This window comes from Papio anubis, chromosome 15 (genome assembly GCF_008728515.1).
Source record: "Papio anubis isolate 15944 chromosome 15, Panubis1.0, whole genome shotgun sequence".
Lineage (NCBI taxonomy): Eukaryota > Metazoa > Chordata > Mammalia > Primates > Cercopithecidae > Papio > Papio anubis.
In genome coordinates, this window is record NC_044990.1 from 18,022,221 (window position 1) to 18,037,165 (window position 14,945).

At 38.2% G+C, this 14,945-nt stretch overlaps 1 protein-coding gene and 1 non-coding gene across 4 annotated transcripts in view; both read right to left on the bottom strand.

Annotated features, from left to right (window-relative positions):
- LHFPL6 (LHFPL tetraspan subfamily member 6) overlaps positions 1-14,945 on the bottom strand; it is a 261,438-nt gene that overhangs the window by 103,267 nt on the left and 143,226 nt on the right. The window lies entirely within an intron of this gene.
- Positions 5,194-5,295, bottom strand: LOC116270625. Its single transcript, XR_004178782.1, has one exon. It is a non-coding gene; the product is annotated as a small nucleolar RNA U13 (small nucleolar RNA).

A 14,945-nucleotide genomic window follows, 5' to 3' on the forward strand; every position in this document is an offset into this window, starting at 1 on the left:
CAACCTCCACCTCCCGGGTTTAAGCAATTCTCCTGCCTCAGCCTCCCAAGTAGCTGGGATTACAGGCATGTGACACCGTGCCCGGCTAATTTTGTATTTTTAGTAGAGACCAGGTTTCACCACGTTGGCCAGGCTGGTCTTGAACTCCTGACCTCAGGTGATCCGCCTGCCTCAGCCTCCCATAGTGTTGGGATTACAGGCATGAGCCACCACTCCTGGCTGGCTAAAACTTCTTTAGCTGCCTCTACATATCAAATAGTCTTGTATGATCATGTGAAAGAACTGAGCCTTTTTTTAAAAAAATCAGAAAATTGAAAAATCTGAATATGTCCAAAAGTATTCTGTTAAATTGTTATAAATGTCATATCACAAATTCCCTTTATTTATTATCAGGGTACATATTTTTAGCTATTAAGAGATGATGTGTAAGTTTTTCAGTATAAGAAGCTCTTGAGCAAACCTTAAGAAGAATATGTTTAACACTTGTATTGCTCCAAATAAATTTCCACGTGTAGAGAAACTTTCTGGTGAGACTGATGTTCACATTTAAAATATCACTATAATCAGAACTTTGGAAAGTGCTAAAGGGTCTGTATGGGCACTAACTAGCTACAAGGGGAAGAGAAGGCATGAAATGAGAGGGAGGGCATAGGCTGGGAATCAGGAGACAGAACTGATCTGGGAATGACTGCTGATTAGCTATGTAGCTCTGCCTAAGTGTCTCTCTTTCTCCATCTTAGCTTTCTGGTATGTGTATTATATTAATGAAGATCTCAGAGGTTCTTTGGGCTCTGTAATTCTATTCTGTTTTTTTGCACTGTGAATTTTTGACTTGTCTTTGTTCTCCCTCTTTTGGACTTCTCTGCAGCATTAGGCACTATTGAGAACAATCTCCTTCTTAAAATTCCATCCCTGGCTTTTATGGTGAGAACAACTCAGGGATCATTTCAAATACTACTGTCCTCAATCAAAGCCGGCCCTCATGTCTCAGTTCCTGAGCTAACTGAAGCTTGTTCTCTTTCTCTCTCTCTCTCTCCTTTTTCAGAGAGTTGAAAATATCTAGTGTCTTCCATTAGTCCCTGCTGTGGCTTCAGTGCATCCTCCAAAGTTCGTATGTTAGAAACTGAATCCCCAAGGCAATGGTGTCTAGAAGTGGCATCTTTAAGAGGTGACTAGGTCACAAGAGTTCTGTCCTCATAAATGCATTCATGATGTTATTATGGGAGTGAGTTAATTAACATGGGCATTGGTTAGTTATTGCTGGAGTTGGTTCATGAGAAAAGGATGAGTTCTGTCCCCTTTTCTTCCTCTGTCTCTCATGTGCACTCTTTTGCCCTCCTGCTTTCTTGTCATGGGATGACACAGCAAGAGGACCCTCGCAAGATGCAGTTCCTCAGTCTTAGAATTCCCAGCCACCAGACCATGAGCAGAATAAATTTCACTTCTTTATAAACTCCCAGATCTCTGGTGTTGTGTTATAGAGCAGCATAAAACAGACTAAGGCAGAAAATTGGTACACAGAATGGGGTTGTTGCTATAACAAATACCTGAAAAGTGGAGGCAGCTTTAGAATTGAATAATGGATATAGGCTGGAAAAATCTGGAGCAGCAGGCTAGTAAAAGCCTGGACTGCTGTAAATGGAGTGGTAAGGGCAATTCTGGTGAGGGCTCAGAAGAAGACAAGAGCTGTATGGAGAACCTAAATCTTCCTAGGGATTACTTAACTCGTCATGGTCAGAATGTTGGTAGAAATACGGAGTGTAAGGGCCATTCTGATATAGTATCAAATAGACATGAGAAACAGATATAGATGGTCCCCAACTTAAACAGTTTTTTTACTTTATGATGGTGTGAAAGTAATATGCATTCAATAGAAATGGTTCTTTCAGTACCCATACAACCATTCTCTTTTTCACTTTCAATATAGTATTCAATAAATTACATGAGATATTCCATACTTGATTATACAATAGGCTTTTGTCTATAGGCTAATGTGAGCATTCTGGGCATGTTTATGGTAGGCTATCCTAAGCTATGATGTTCAGTAGGTTTGGTGTGTTAAATGTATTTTCGACTTACTGTATTTTCAACATACAATGGGTTTATCAAGATGTAACCACATCATAAGTCAAGGAGCATTGGAAAGTGGAATAAAGGCCATCCTTTATCCTAGTTATACAGTTGTAAAGAACTTCATGGAATTAAGTCCAGGTCCTAGAACTTTGTGGAAGGCAGGACTTAAGAGTGAGGAACTAGGATATCTGGTAGAAGAAATATCTAAGCAGCAAAGTGTTCAAGCTGCTGCATGGCTTCTTTTAGATACTTACAGTAAAATGAAGGAAGAGAGAAATGATGTAAAAATGGGATTTATAATTAAAAGGAAAGTAGAATGCCAAGATTTGGAAAACTATCAGTCTGACCATATAAAGAATAAAAAAGTTTGTTCAGGAGAGAATACTAAAGGTGTGGCCAAGAGACATTTGCTAAACAGATTCATATGGATAGAAGGAAGCCAGGTTCTACTCATCCTATAGGACAATGACCCTGAAGGCATTTCAGAGATCTTCAAGGCAAGCTAGAACCTCAAAGGCAAGGTTTCCAGAGAGGCGCCCACAAGACTTCAACATTTGCTGCCCTACACTGCCTTGCGACTCCACTCCTGGAATTCTGGTACAGCATCCCTCAGCATGCTCTGGCCATGGTTCAAGTGAGCTGAGGTGTGGCTTCACCTGCCACACCACAAGGTACAAGCTATAAAACTTGGTAACATCCATATGGTGCTAATTCTGAAGGCACACAGAATGCAAGAGTTGTGGGGCCATGGCAGCCTCCATCTAGGTATCAAAGGATGTTACAGACAGCCTGGGGGCTCAGGCAAAGACTTGTCACAGGGGTGGAACCACTGGAGAGAGTCCCTGCTAGAGCAATGCCTAGTGGAGCCATGGGAGTGGTGTGGCCCCTGAAACCATGAACCACAGAGTCACCAGTGTGCAACTCCAGCCAGGAAAAACTGCAGGCACAAGACTTTAACCTGTGAGACCTGTTGAGTGGACTGAGTCCAGCAAAGCCACAGGGGCAGGGATGCCCTTATTAAATGGACTAATGGCATTGTCATTATTGTAGGAGTGAATTCAGTCCTCTCTTGCTAACTCTTGTGCATACTGTCACCATGTGATGCTTTCAGTCTTATTATCATGCAGCAAGAAGGTCCTCACCAGACACGTCCCCTTGATCCTGAACTTCCCAACCTCCAGAACTATAGGCTCAGCAAACTTCTATTGTTTATTAATTACCCATTCTGTGGTACTCTATTATAGCAGCATGAAATGGACTCAGTCCCTTTACCTTGATAACTTATAAATCTTATAAACTTATAAAACTTATAAATGCCATATGACATCACATCACACAATGGAAAGAACATGAATTTGGGGCTTTAACAATACTCAGGTTCTTTAACTTGGGGCTTTGTGAAGATTTATTGAAAATAACTTTTCCAATTTTACAAATTAAAAAAACACAGGATGAGAGAGGTCAGATGAATTTCTCACCCAGCTCCTAAACTGGACCTGACCCAAATTACCAGGAGAATGCTCAGTCTTAGTATAGAACAGATTTCAATAGACGTTTATTAAAGTATGCTTTGGAATCCCTGCCTAGGAAGGGTATTAAAAGAAACAAATTCTGAGCTGAGTAAGTACTCAGGGGTTGGTAGTTATCTAATGTTTGCTTTTCATCATTTATTTAACAATTCTTTCCAAATAATTATTCAGTTGTCCATTAACTACATATTTGGTACAGCAGAATAAAACAAACAAAAAATAGTGGCACATCAGAATAAACTGGCCTCTTCAAATAGCAACTCAGAGTCTTTCAGGTAGACATCCTGCCTTAGAGGACATCAAAGTTTGTTTGAAATGGAAACAGCCTCTCCAAAATGAGTCTTCAAAGGTTGCGAAGTACTATAGAAGAGCTTTAAATTTAGGCTTTTTTTCCTGTGGTACTTTAAGTATAACAGATGGATCTTCATAATTAGCATCACATTTGCATTTTTCTCTCCACAAAAAAAGAGCTAATAATCTTAGAAGGAGAATTAAAAAGCATCATTCCGTCATATTTTTATTGATCTTATTTATAATTTGTATGCCAAGTCTTCTTTATGATACCTATTACTTTCTAGCCCTCTCCTGGGAGATGAACAAATTTACAAATGAGGAAATGAGCAGGGTAGTTAGGAGCACAAACTTGAAAATGACTTTAGGATGAGAACTCACTGGAAGGCCCTGATAAAGTGGAAGAAATATGAAGATTCAGATACAGCCTGAAGCCCATCTATGTAATCTCCTCCAACAGAGTAGGCCTACTTATCTTTTGTGTATGTTTCTATGAGACTCCCATCCTCTCCTATGCACTCTAACTCCTACCATTCAGAACCATTTAGATGAAAGGTGCTATGAAATAGGAGAAATCATTGAACAAACTGTCCTCACAGGCAAGCTCTCAAGCTCTCCTGATGTATAGCTGGAGATAGCTATTGATGAACTATGGTGGTTCATCTGCAGAGCACAGAGTAAGCACAGGCCCTAGGACATGCAGCATGGGACAGTATACCCTGAGAGAACTGGGCCAGTGTAAACAAAGATCATGTCCCAACTGTGTACCACAACTAACACTGTATCTGAGGACCTCAGTGATCCTCAAGGCTTCCCTATGAGGCTGATGCCATCTTCATTGTGTAGATAGAGAAACTAAGATTTAGGAAAGTAAACCATATTGCCCTCTAGTTAAGTGGCAAAGCTGGTATTTTCATTTAGGTCCCATCCAATAGCAAACTTCATGATACTAAGTGGCATGCCATTTCGACCTGTCAACTATATGCAATAAATTTGCTCTGGTAAAGGTTTTGCTTTAATTTGTCCATATCCAATCTGTCATAATCAATAACATAACTTTGGAAGTCACCTGAATAGGGATTAGGAGTGTAATCAATGACCATGAAACGGAAAAGATAAACTGGTCCACAGGGAAATTGAGCCCTTGACCTTAAGCTCCCTAGAGCTGAATTCTAACCAAGTCAATTAATTAGCCACAGACTATTAAATGAACACATTAGAGACCAAATTCTTTCAAACCACAAATCTAAGTTGGCCTTGTATGGGAACACAGAGTTAAATATGTACTGACTTTTTTTTATATCAGATGGGTAATGTGCCAACATCCTGATAAGGCTGAAGGAGGCACATGTCACACATTACTGTGAAACCCAATCATCACACTTATGAACCACAAAAGGATCAATATGCATTGAATTTGAGTGTGCCCATTTAGTACAGTGCAGACTCTCTAGAGTATCCAAAAGCAGATGAAATTATAAGTGAAAATTTTATAATCTTTTTTTAAACTTTCTCCTACTGTTCATAATGCCTATACTTCACTACATCTTTTTAAATTGATACATCTAACTTAGGAATCAAGTCTTTAAGAGGACCCTGGCTGAACTGCCAATTTTTATCAGATTCATTAAACTCCACCCGATAGGTAAGATCAGACCTGGAATTCTTAAGCTGGAGAGTACTCCATGAAAGATACTGTGTATACTAAATGAAAAGCAGTAATATCACACATCTAACTGATAAGACCGGCAAGCCCAGAGAGCCTGAAAGAGGAATCCCCTTTCCCTCACCTGTTGCTACTGGACTTTAGGCTTCTTCAACAACGCATGGAGTATATTCTGCACCCAGTGCTCAGTCTCAACTATCTACTTCTCAGTGGCACCAAGGTCACTCAAGGGTTGAGTTCTCACAGAGCAAGAGAGGAACAGGGAGGGATGCAAGAAGAGGGAGATCCATCCCCAACCTAGTAGAGTATTTGGGCCATTGCTCTTCTCCATCCTTCATAAATTACTGATAATTTTGAAAAGTCTGGAAAGTGAGAAACAGGAAGGATAAGGAGAAACCATAAGGAAAAAGGAGGGAATTCATCTGGGGATGTTCTTCCATTCCTCTTTCCTCATCCAGACCCTTCACATAGTCCTCCCATCTTCATTCTAATTCCTTGACCCAGAATATTTGTGCTACCCTCTTCCCAAACTCCTAATCTCCTTAATTGTAGCCAGGCACCAGGCCAAATCAATCACATGTTCAGAACTGTGGGAGTCTCCTCCCAGTGCTCAGGAGTGGTGGGAAGGCACAGATCTCAAAGCTACAGAGTTTCAGTGAGAGCAGATTTGTTGCTTGCATTTAAATTTTTGGAAGCCTCACTTTTCATAGAAATAATGTTCTCCAAGATGACTCAGTTTGATAGCACTGTTATTCAGGGTACATTTTGTGTTAAATATGCTCTTGTTTATTGGCCTCAGATCCTACACATCATAATATAATATTCTGAGGTCCAAACAAATACATTATGGAACATGACCTGCTTCTATGCAGGAGCTTTGTCTGTACTGCACATTTATTCATCAGGTAGGAAAGTGAGGAAGTTTGCAAAATAGAGAAGGATTCTTTAAAGAGGCGGGAACAAGGTTATCTAAAGAATCTGGTGCATTGGCTAAATTATGTAATTATGAAAAGAGCAGACATTAGGCACAATAGAAATTCATCATTCTTGTATCTCTGCTTTCATTTTCTGTAAACGATGTACAACATAATGTACAAAATTTCTATGGTCAGGTCTGGTGGTAGCTCTAGATTTAAATATGGAAAAGCCTCATTAACAGAAATCACATGGCTATAATTCTTTTTAACAGAACTTTTGGTTAAATTCAGACAGGTGAAATACACTTTTAATTTACTGATGTTAATCTAACAAGATCATTTGGAAATATTTAAAATGCCTGTAACAGGACCCGTTTACTGGAAGACTATAACGAATTACTTAATGTGCTTATTTCAGGACAAAACTAAGAGTAATACTCTACTTTGTAAAGGGGATTAGCTTTGCAATGAAAGGAACTTACTGGGGAACCTGGCCAATTGAAAGCTGGCAAAACAATGTGAGCAGATGCATTAGAAGTCATCTGATCTGGGGAGCTAATCCCAGTGCTGTCAGACCTTCTAAAACTGCCTCAACCATGTCAATGCACCAATGGAAACTTATTCCTAGCCTGCAACTTTAATAGGGCAAGGGAGGTGCTACTTGCTTCACAAGCCGGGGAAGCTTTTCCACTGCACCTCCGCGCACGGGCCTCCAGCACTCACAGATACCGACGTCCACGTCAACTGTAAACTGACCCTCTGTTCTGAATGATCAGTGATATTCCTCACTACATTTCATGACCGTTACTTGAAACAGGCACTAAACACATACGTGTAAAATGTACTTAAGACACTAATGTACCGAACACATTAACACCTAATTCTAAATCTGACAAATTAATAAAGTAATTTTTACTTGTATGGTTATAAAGGGTGAGCATTATAATAAAAAATGTGCTAATTTGTCCTGGTCAAGGGTGTGAATGGATATGAAATAAGAAAATATGAAAAAATAGTATTGATAGGAAAAGTATTTTCCAACATTGCAATTGTTGTGAATTTCCCACAATATTATTTAAAGAACTAGATTTACAATTTTGCCATCCGAAAAATATTGTAACTGTGAAATAGTTAACGTTCGGTTTAAAGTTTGGGATTTAAAATGAGCCTAAATTTACACAACAGACTGCCTTACCTTTAATTTATATGATGGAACTTGTTTTCAGAACAGAACATAAGAAAGATATACAGACTGAGCCAAATCATCTAAGCAATTAAGATTTCAATATTGTGGATACCACTGGAGCCCACACTGAAAAGTGAGTGCTATTAACCTAAAGATTTAAAGTCACAATATCTGTGACTCAATTGTGACTCAGTTGCCAAGTCCCTCCAACATCAATGGTTAAGAGTTCAATGGTTCTGAAAGTAGCAAAAAAAAAAAAAAAGGGGGGGAATTTAAAACGAAGATTGAATAGTTTGCTAATTTCCACAGCTCTGCATCAGATTTACCTTTCCTGGCTTCTTCTTATAACATCTCCTGTATCCACAAATACTCATCTGACATCTCATATTTGGAACACAACTGAGAATCAATTAGTCAAGTCACAAAAGTCAAGTCATAAAACTCTTTGCTCTGTCTTGGAGGAGAAACTCCTACACCATCAATTTTACAGATTATTTGCTTGTATGCTTTACCTAAAAATAATATTATAAATTTCTAATATTTTCTAATATTTTGGACCTGTTTTCTAAATCCAAAGAATGTTAGAAGCCATAAATAAATGGAGGTAGTACCTGTTATAGGTTCTATGAGAGCAGAGATACAATAGTAGACAAAATAGAAAATCTGTTAAAACTGACAAAAGCTTAAAAAGCACAATAGCCTGGGGATACTGCAGTGAGAACTAATATAACTCAATAGGTCCCACTAGCATCATGGTACTGCATTCATAGTAGAAGAGTTGATGTTCATTCTGATGTCTGATTCATTCAGAAAGTTCCTATTTTGTTTGGTTTAGTCAGTTTGATGAGTTATAAAAGTACTAATTTATTTTAGAAAGCTATCCATTTAAAGGACTTAAAACAATACCTATATGTATGTGGGTGTGTGGGTGTGAGGTATCTACCTAGAAATGGCTATATAAAGTGATGTCTGTGTCTCTCTCTATCTATCCATGCTTAGATTCTAAGAACTTCAAGCTGATTTTGCCTGCACTCAGTGGGTGCTGCTAGTTCACCCAGGTATACTATGCGGGTGGCTTCTTGATTGGAATGATTAAATAGTGGGGTTTTGGTAGGTCTGAACTAAGTGAATACCATTTCTGTAGGTCAAGAACAGTCAAATATCAGTCATCTCATATGGCTCCAGCTAATGTTACTATAGGCCATTTTGTGATCTGTAAAATTTTCCCCTACCGTCTATTACTTAGCTCAATTATAAAATTAAATTAGACTATAAACAGACAGTAACTGAGCAGTAGGGACCCTGAGCCAGAAAGAAAAATGTAATTAATGTCACAATAGGAGTCAAAATAATAAAACAAAAGCTGATGTCACATATTAGGACCCTCAATTACCACAAATTTACCATGAAAAGTTTTATTCTAACTCACACTAATATTAGGTAATATTTTATTTCTACTCTCCAGAAGATAGCTGGATTGGAAACACCAGTTGCTGGCTTACGATTGCCCATGAAATGTGCACTGAAGCTAAAATGCAAACTTGTCAGGTTTTTCTCCCAGTCATGAGATCCATTTTGTTTGCTTATTTATTTAGAAAGGGGGAGAGGTGTGATTAAATATAGTTTACAGAGTCAGTGGAAGATATTATTAAGTTTGTTCATATTTCTGATAAAAACAAGAAAACCTGAACTTTTGTTTTATTCTGCAGCAACTAAGATATTGGGTGATTAAAAATGGGTAAAGGAAAAACATCAGTTGGCATTATGATTTTATTATAAGTAAATTTATTTCCAAACTGGGAAAATGCTTTGTGATTGAAGAAGATCAGGGTTTATAATCATTGTTAACCTTTTCTGAGAAACAATTGGCCTGTAGCCAACCTATTACATAACCTAGCCAAAGAAAGCAAACTGTTTCACAAAAAGCCAGTAAATCAAACTTGCACTATTGTAGGCTATTAAATGAGCTTGTTTTGAACTCAAATGTGTATTATTCAGAAGATAAAAGTAGTACATTTACAAAGTACATAAAAAGCTGTTTATAACAAAGCATGGTCTTACAATGATAGTTTAATTCCTTACATGTCCTATCAGCATATGTCTCTACTATTAATATTTTCTTTTTAATAAGTCTCATAAAGTAGGTTGGGCCAAATAGATTCTCCTTTCCTGGTCTTTTTTAAAGCGTTATCAAGTTACACCCTTTACTAATATTCCTAAAGATCTAAAGATTCTAGTATATATTCAAGTAATTCGTGTTAAATATTGTGAGAAAAATTCTATCTAAGCATAGCAATAAAACTATAGAAAGCAGAAGTGTAAAACTACAGGAAATATGTGTGTGTGTGCGTGTATGTCCGCATGCACGTGCATAAGATGAGCTTAAAAACTATTTTTGGACCAGGGCCATGAACTGAATGAATATGATCTTCATGAAGCCCCAAGAGGAACCCCATACTTTAAAGGAACAAAAACTTTCTATAGACAATTTGTTATGTAAAGATACATCAAGGTTAAAAAAAAAAAAGAGTATATAACAGAGAGTTTAAATGAGGTCAACAGAATTACACCAGCTGGTCCCACTCCCCACCGGGCTGCAGAGGGAAGTGAAGCAATCCACAGGACACAGGTTTAATCCAGACAAGGCTTCACAGTAAAAGAAAATCAACACAGCACATGGCACTGAAAAACAATCTTCTGCCAGTCCAGATTATGGAGTACTAGGAGGACTCAATATTTGAAATGTTTGCCCTTCAAAGAGAAACTCTTGCATACTAAGCCAGTTAGCGCAGGTTTTGATACAAATCACCAAATTCAGAAATAACAGCCTTCAACTTAGAAACTTCTGAGAAAGGGAGGAGGGGGGGGGTCATACATTTCGGTGAATGCAAATGTAAAACGACAATTTCCTATATTATGATAATGTCTTAAAAATGTAAAGTGGAGCAGTAGGGAGACGCTCCTCCCTTTCTTCACAGATCCCAGTGCTGTCTCACATGGAGTGTGAGGTGACAGGAGGACTTTGTGCAGGGCTCTGCTAGGCTCATTATGATGATACCCAGACACCGGGCGTCTCACACACATTCCTCTTCTGCTGCCTCATTCAAACACCGCAATTAAGATGCTGAAGACTGTAATTCAAGCTAAAGGAAGAGCCGCAAGAATAATGGCCAATGCATAAATTTAGATGTGAAAACCAGACATATCCATTGATAGTATTACTGGGACAGCGGGACAGCCACTCCGTTTAAAAACAGGGCATCCTAGTCCATTTCTCTTTATAATGCTCTCCTCTTGCTTAGCTGGCTCTGTTCGCTATAGTTCCGTACCATCCTCTGGTTTTGTCCATCTGTCTCAGTTTCCTTCCCCCAGAGATAGTGACCTTGTTGCTACTTGTGCCAGAAGCAGCCTGGAATACACTGAGATGCCAGGAACAAAGAGGCCTCCCTGGAATCCTAACCTTTCAAAAGCTTTTTATGAACACTTGGGATAGAGAGAAGCCTGCTGACTTCACTCACCTGCATATACCAGGCAGAAGAACACACAAGGCCGTTCTTTTTTTGGCCTTACCCTGAGAGTTGAGGTCATTCTTCCACCTAATAGAATACATTTTCACTGGCTTTACTTGAAGAACTACATTTAAGTGATGGCATCGCAGTTATGGCTTAAAATAAGCCTCGTTTACTCAAATAAAATATCTAACATTTCACTGAATTTACATTAGAGCAAAAAAAAAAAATAAAAGGTAGCATCAGGCAAATTAAGAAGGACGAATGAAGCTATATCAATTTTAGGTTTATGCAGTATTTCCATTACGAGTAGCCTTGAAGTATATAATGATGGGCATTTAACTCATGCAGTACCTTTTGCCTAAAAATAGAGAACCCTTCATCTCAAAAAGCAAGTAAAATACTTTGTGTGTCATGTTTTTTATAATGTTTAAATTTAAAAAAAAAACTTACCTTGATTATCTCACTTAAATTTCATTAAAATATTCAACACTGGCAAGGCAAGTATTAGTACTCCAGCTAAGGAATCCAGACTGATAGAAGCAGCAGCTAAGTGAAAATCAGGCCACGCCGTTGGTAAGGGAGTGTTTCTACTTCTATCTCATGACTAGCTACCTGGTATGAAGTGAGTCCCTTGCCTTCCCTGGGCAGGTAGTCCATTCATTCATTCTTTAACTCAACAGCATGGGTGTGAGTTGAACAAGACAGACAAATTACTGCAATGTGTATCATGACTGGAGGAAGAATTCAACAAGCAAGTCGTGTATGATATGGTTAAGGAAAAGAAGAATCTAACGTTCTCTTCAATACAGTTCTAGCCCATCAGCCACCTAAGAGCAATGGGATAAGGCCAAAGTCAAGGTCAGGCCCAGGGGTTTTGAGTGTATACATGGACTTCCTAAGATACACTTCAATTGAGTTCTTTTATTGCATTCCCTAGGCAAATGCAATTGATTTCAGAATTATTGATTGCTTTGGATGGTCCAACCCAGTTTCCCTTCATCCCTGGGGATAATCAAGAGCTGATCTCTGATTCTCAAGAAAAATGGAGAATTTAAGGAATATTAGATCTCAAACTATCAGTATAATCTTCTAATTTGTCTCATTATAAAGTATTATACTTCTATAGGACAGGTTAATAATCCAGAAAAACGAAACTAAGATGATGAAAACCTGTAGTTAATACTTTAAAATACAATGCAACACCGTTTGATCTTCTGGGTCGGTGACACTCCAATTTCTTCTCTCTAACATTTCCTTAAGAGTTGCAATCAAAGGATGCCTGGGTAAGAGCTGGATTCAGTTTTGGTACTTAGGTCTTTCAGTAATTCCATTTTAGTACCACTGAATTATCATTAGTGCTTGAAAGAGCTGCCTTTTGTGGACAGAATGAATTTATTATTACACAAATTATCACTTGTGTCTTCCTACTGATACGTTTGAGGAGCAGGGATACAATATTTTCATCCAGCAGGTCACAATGCATATAATTGCTGACATTTTAAACTCATCTGGAAAAATAAATGTTGTTACTATATTATTGTAGACTGTAGAGTGTCCTTCACTTTTTTACTTTTATTATTTTCACTTTGGAGATTCTGTCAATAAAAGTCAAGTGCCCTTCCACCCTGTGAGGCGACAGGGAGAAGAAGCCGTCTTTGAATCAGAAAATGGGCCCTCACCAGACACTAAATCTGCTTGGACATGGGTCATGGGCTTCCCAGTCTCCAGAATAGTGAGAAAGTTAGTTTTGTTGTTTAGAAGCCCCCAACTCCCCCCCAAAAAAAACCAAGTCAAGTGGTTTCAGCTGTTTCATGTTTAAATCATTTAACAAAATGTCCTGGGCACCCAGAGGACACAGAACACTCTCCCTAAAGCAGCTACAGCTGGGCCGGTGGCGGCCCTTCACCCTGAGCTGCAAACTGCGTTAGTCATGGAAGAACACAGGGAGTGAAAAAGTTGAAATTTCACAGCATGCTCTGAAATAATGGAATATAAAGATACACACTGCTCCCATCAAAGGAGAAAAGGTGTGGCTTTGCTTCCACATACCATCAATATTTTTAGCGTAAAAATACCTAAATCATTTGAAAACCAAATCAAATTTTCCATTTTGTCAAAAATAACGACCTTAATTCCAAACTGCCAAGAGTTTCATTAGTTCTAGAGAGAGTGGACATGCTTAGCACAGCACCAGTGACTCCCGCTCAGAAGCCTAAGGAAGAGAAATGGCTTATGAGGACAATAACCTGATTTTATTTCACTAGGGAACAAGGCTTTCGAGTCTCTGGTTGCTTCTCACAGTCAATGTAATGTATTTATCAAATGCTGTGAAGCGATTACTTCATCTGCTCCAGTCATCAGAGGCAAATAAGATTACCACGTGAGACAACAGCGAAAGAGAAGCTGTTTTTTCTAACCACATTAAAGTCACACAGCCTATGTTGTTTAAATGAACAAATCACATAAGAAACAAATTAAAAAATCAGAAATTTGATTAAATTTCGGATGAACCATGTTACGAATATGGAAACACATACATTTACTTCAAATCCATATCATTGTCATCCAAACAGGACACAAATATATTGACTCTTAGATTTTTGACTACCAGAGGCTGGAAGTGATAAGAGCTGGAATGTGTTGCTCAGAGTAGTTAACAAGGAAATAGAAACAATCTAGTAGCAAGCAAGAGAAGGACACAATCTTCCTGAGGGCAAAAGTCATTGCTAACTTATTTGGACTCACATCTAGACAAGTGTCAGTTTCTTAAAAGTGCCTATTAACCAATCTGAGCCACATCTTCCTGGGGATAATCTGCAGACTGGCAAAAAATTGAGTCTTTTGGAGATAAATGTATTTTCTCTTTCAAACTTCAGAGGATTGTTTAGAAAATAACTATTCAAGGATTTGATTTTACTCCCAAATCTGTAAAAGGCTGATATTAGCAGAAATACAGATTTTCACTTTTGATAAATTGGGAAAAGTCTAGAGATCAATGTATTTCTGGCTTGAAGGAAATTAAACCAAAAAAAATTATTTATAAAATATTAATATATTGAATGCAACAACATATAATTAGGACAATATATTACGACCAAGTGGGGTTTATCCCAGTAATGCAAGGCAATTAATGTAATTCACCATACTAACAGATTTTTGACAAAGACGCCAAGGAAATTTAATGAGAGAAGAGATAGACTTTTCCACAAATGGTGCTGGATCAGCTAGATATCTGTATGGAAAAATACAAAACAAAACAAAAGAACCTCAGACTGTATTCAAAAATTAAGTTTAAATGAATTATGAATCTCAACATAAGAGCTAAAATGTTAGAAGAAAACACAGGAAAAAAAATTAGTGATATTGAATTAGACAAAGATTTTTTTTTTTTTTCTTGAAACAGAGTCTTGCTCTGTTGCCCAGGCTGGAGTGCAATGGCACGATCTCAGCTCACTGTAACCTCTGCCTCCTGGGTTCAAGCCATTCTCCTGCCTCAGCCTCCCAGGTAGCTGGGACTACAGGCATGAGCCACCAAGCCCGGCTAATTTTTTTTTGTATTTTTAGTAGAGGTGGGGTTTCACCATGCTGGCCAGGCTGGTCTCAAACTCCTGACCTCAAGTGATCTCCAGTCTGGGTCTCCAAAAGTGCTGGGATTACAGACATGAGCCATGGCGCTCAGTTGAATTAGACAAAGATTTCTTAAGCACAAATTATAAAAGAATGATAAAATGGACTTATCAAAATGAAAAATCTGATATTTGAAAAAACACA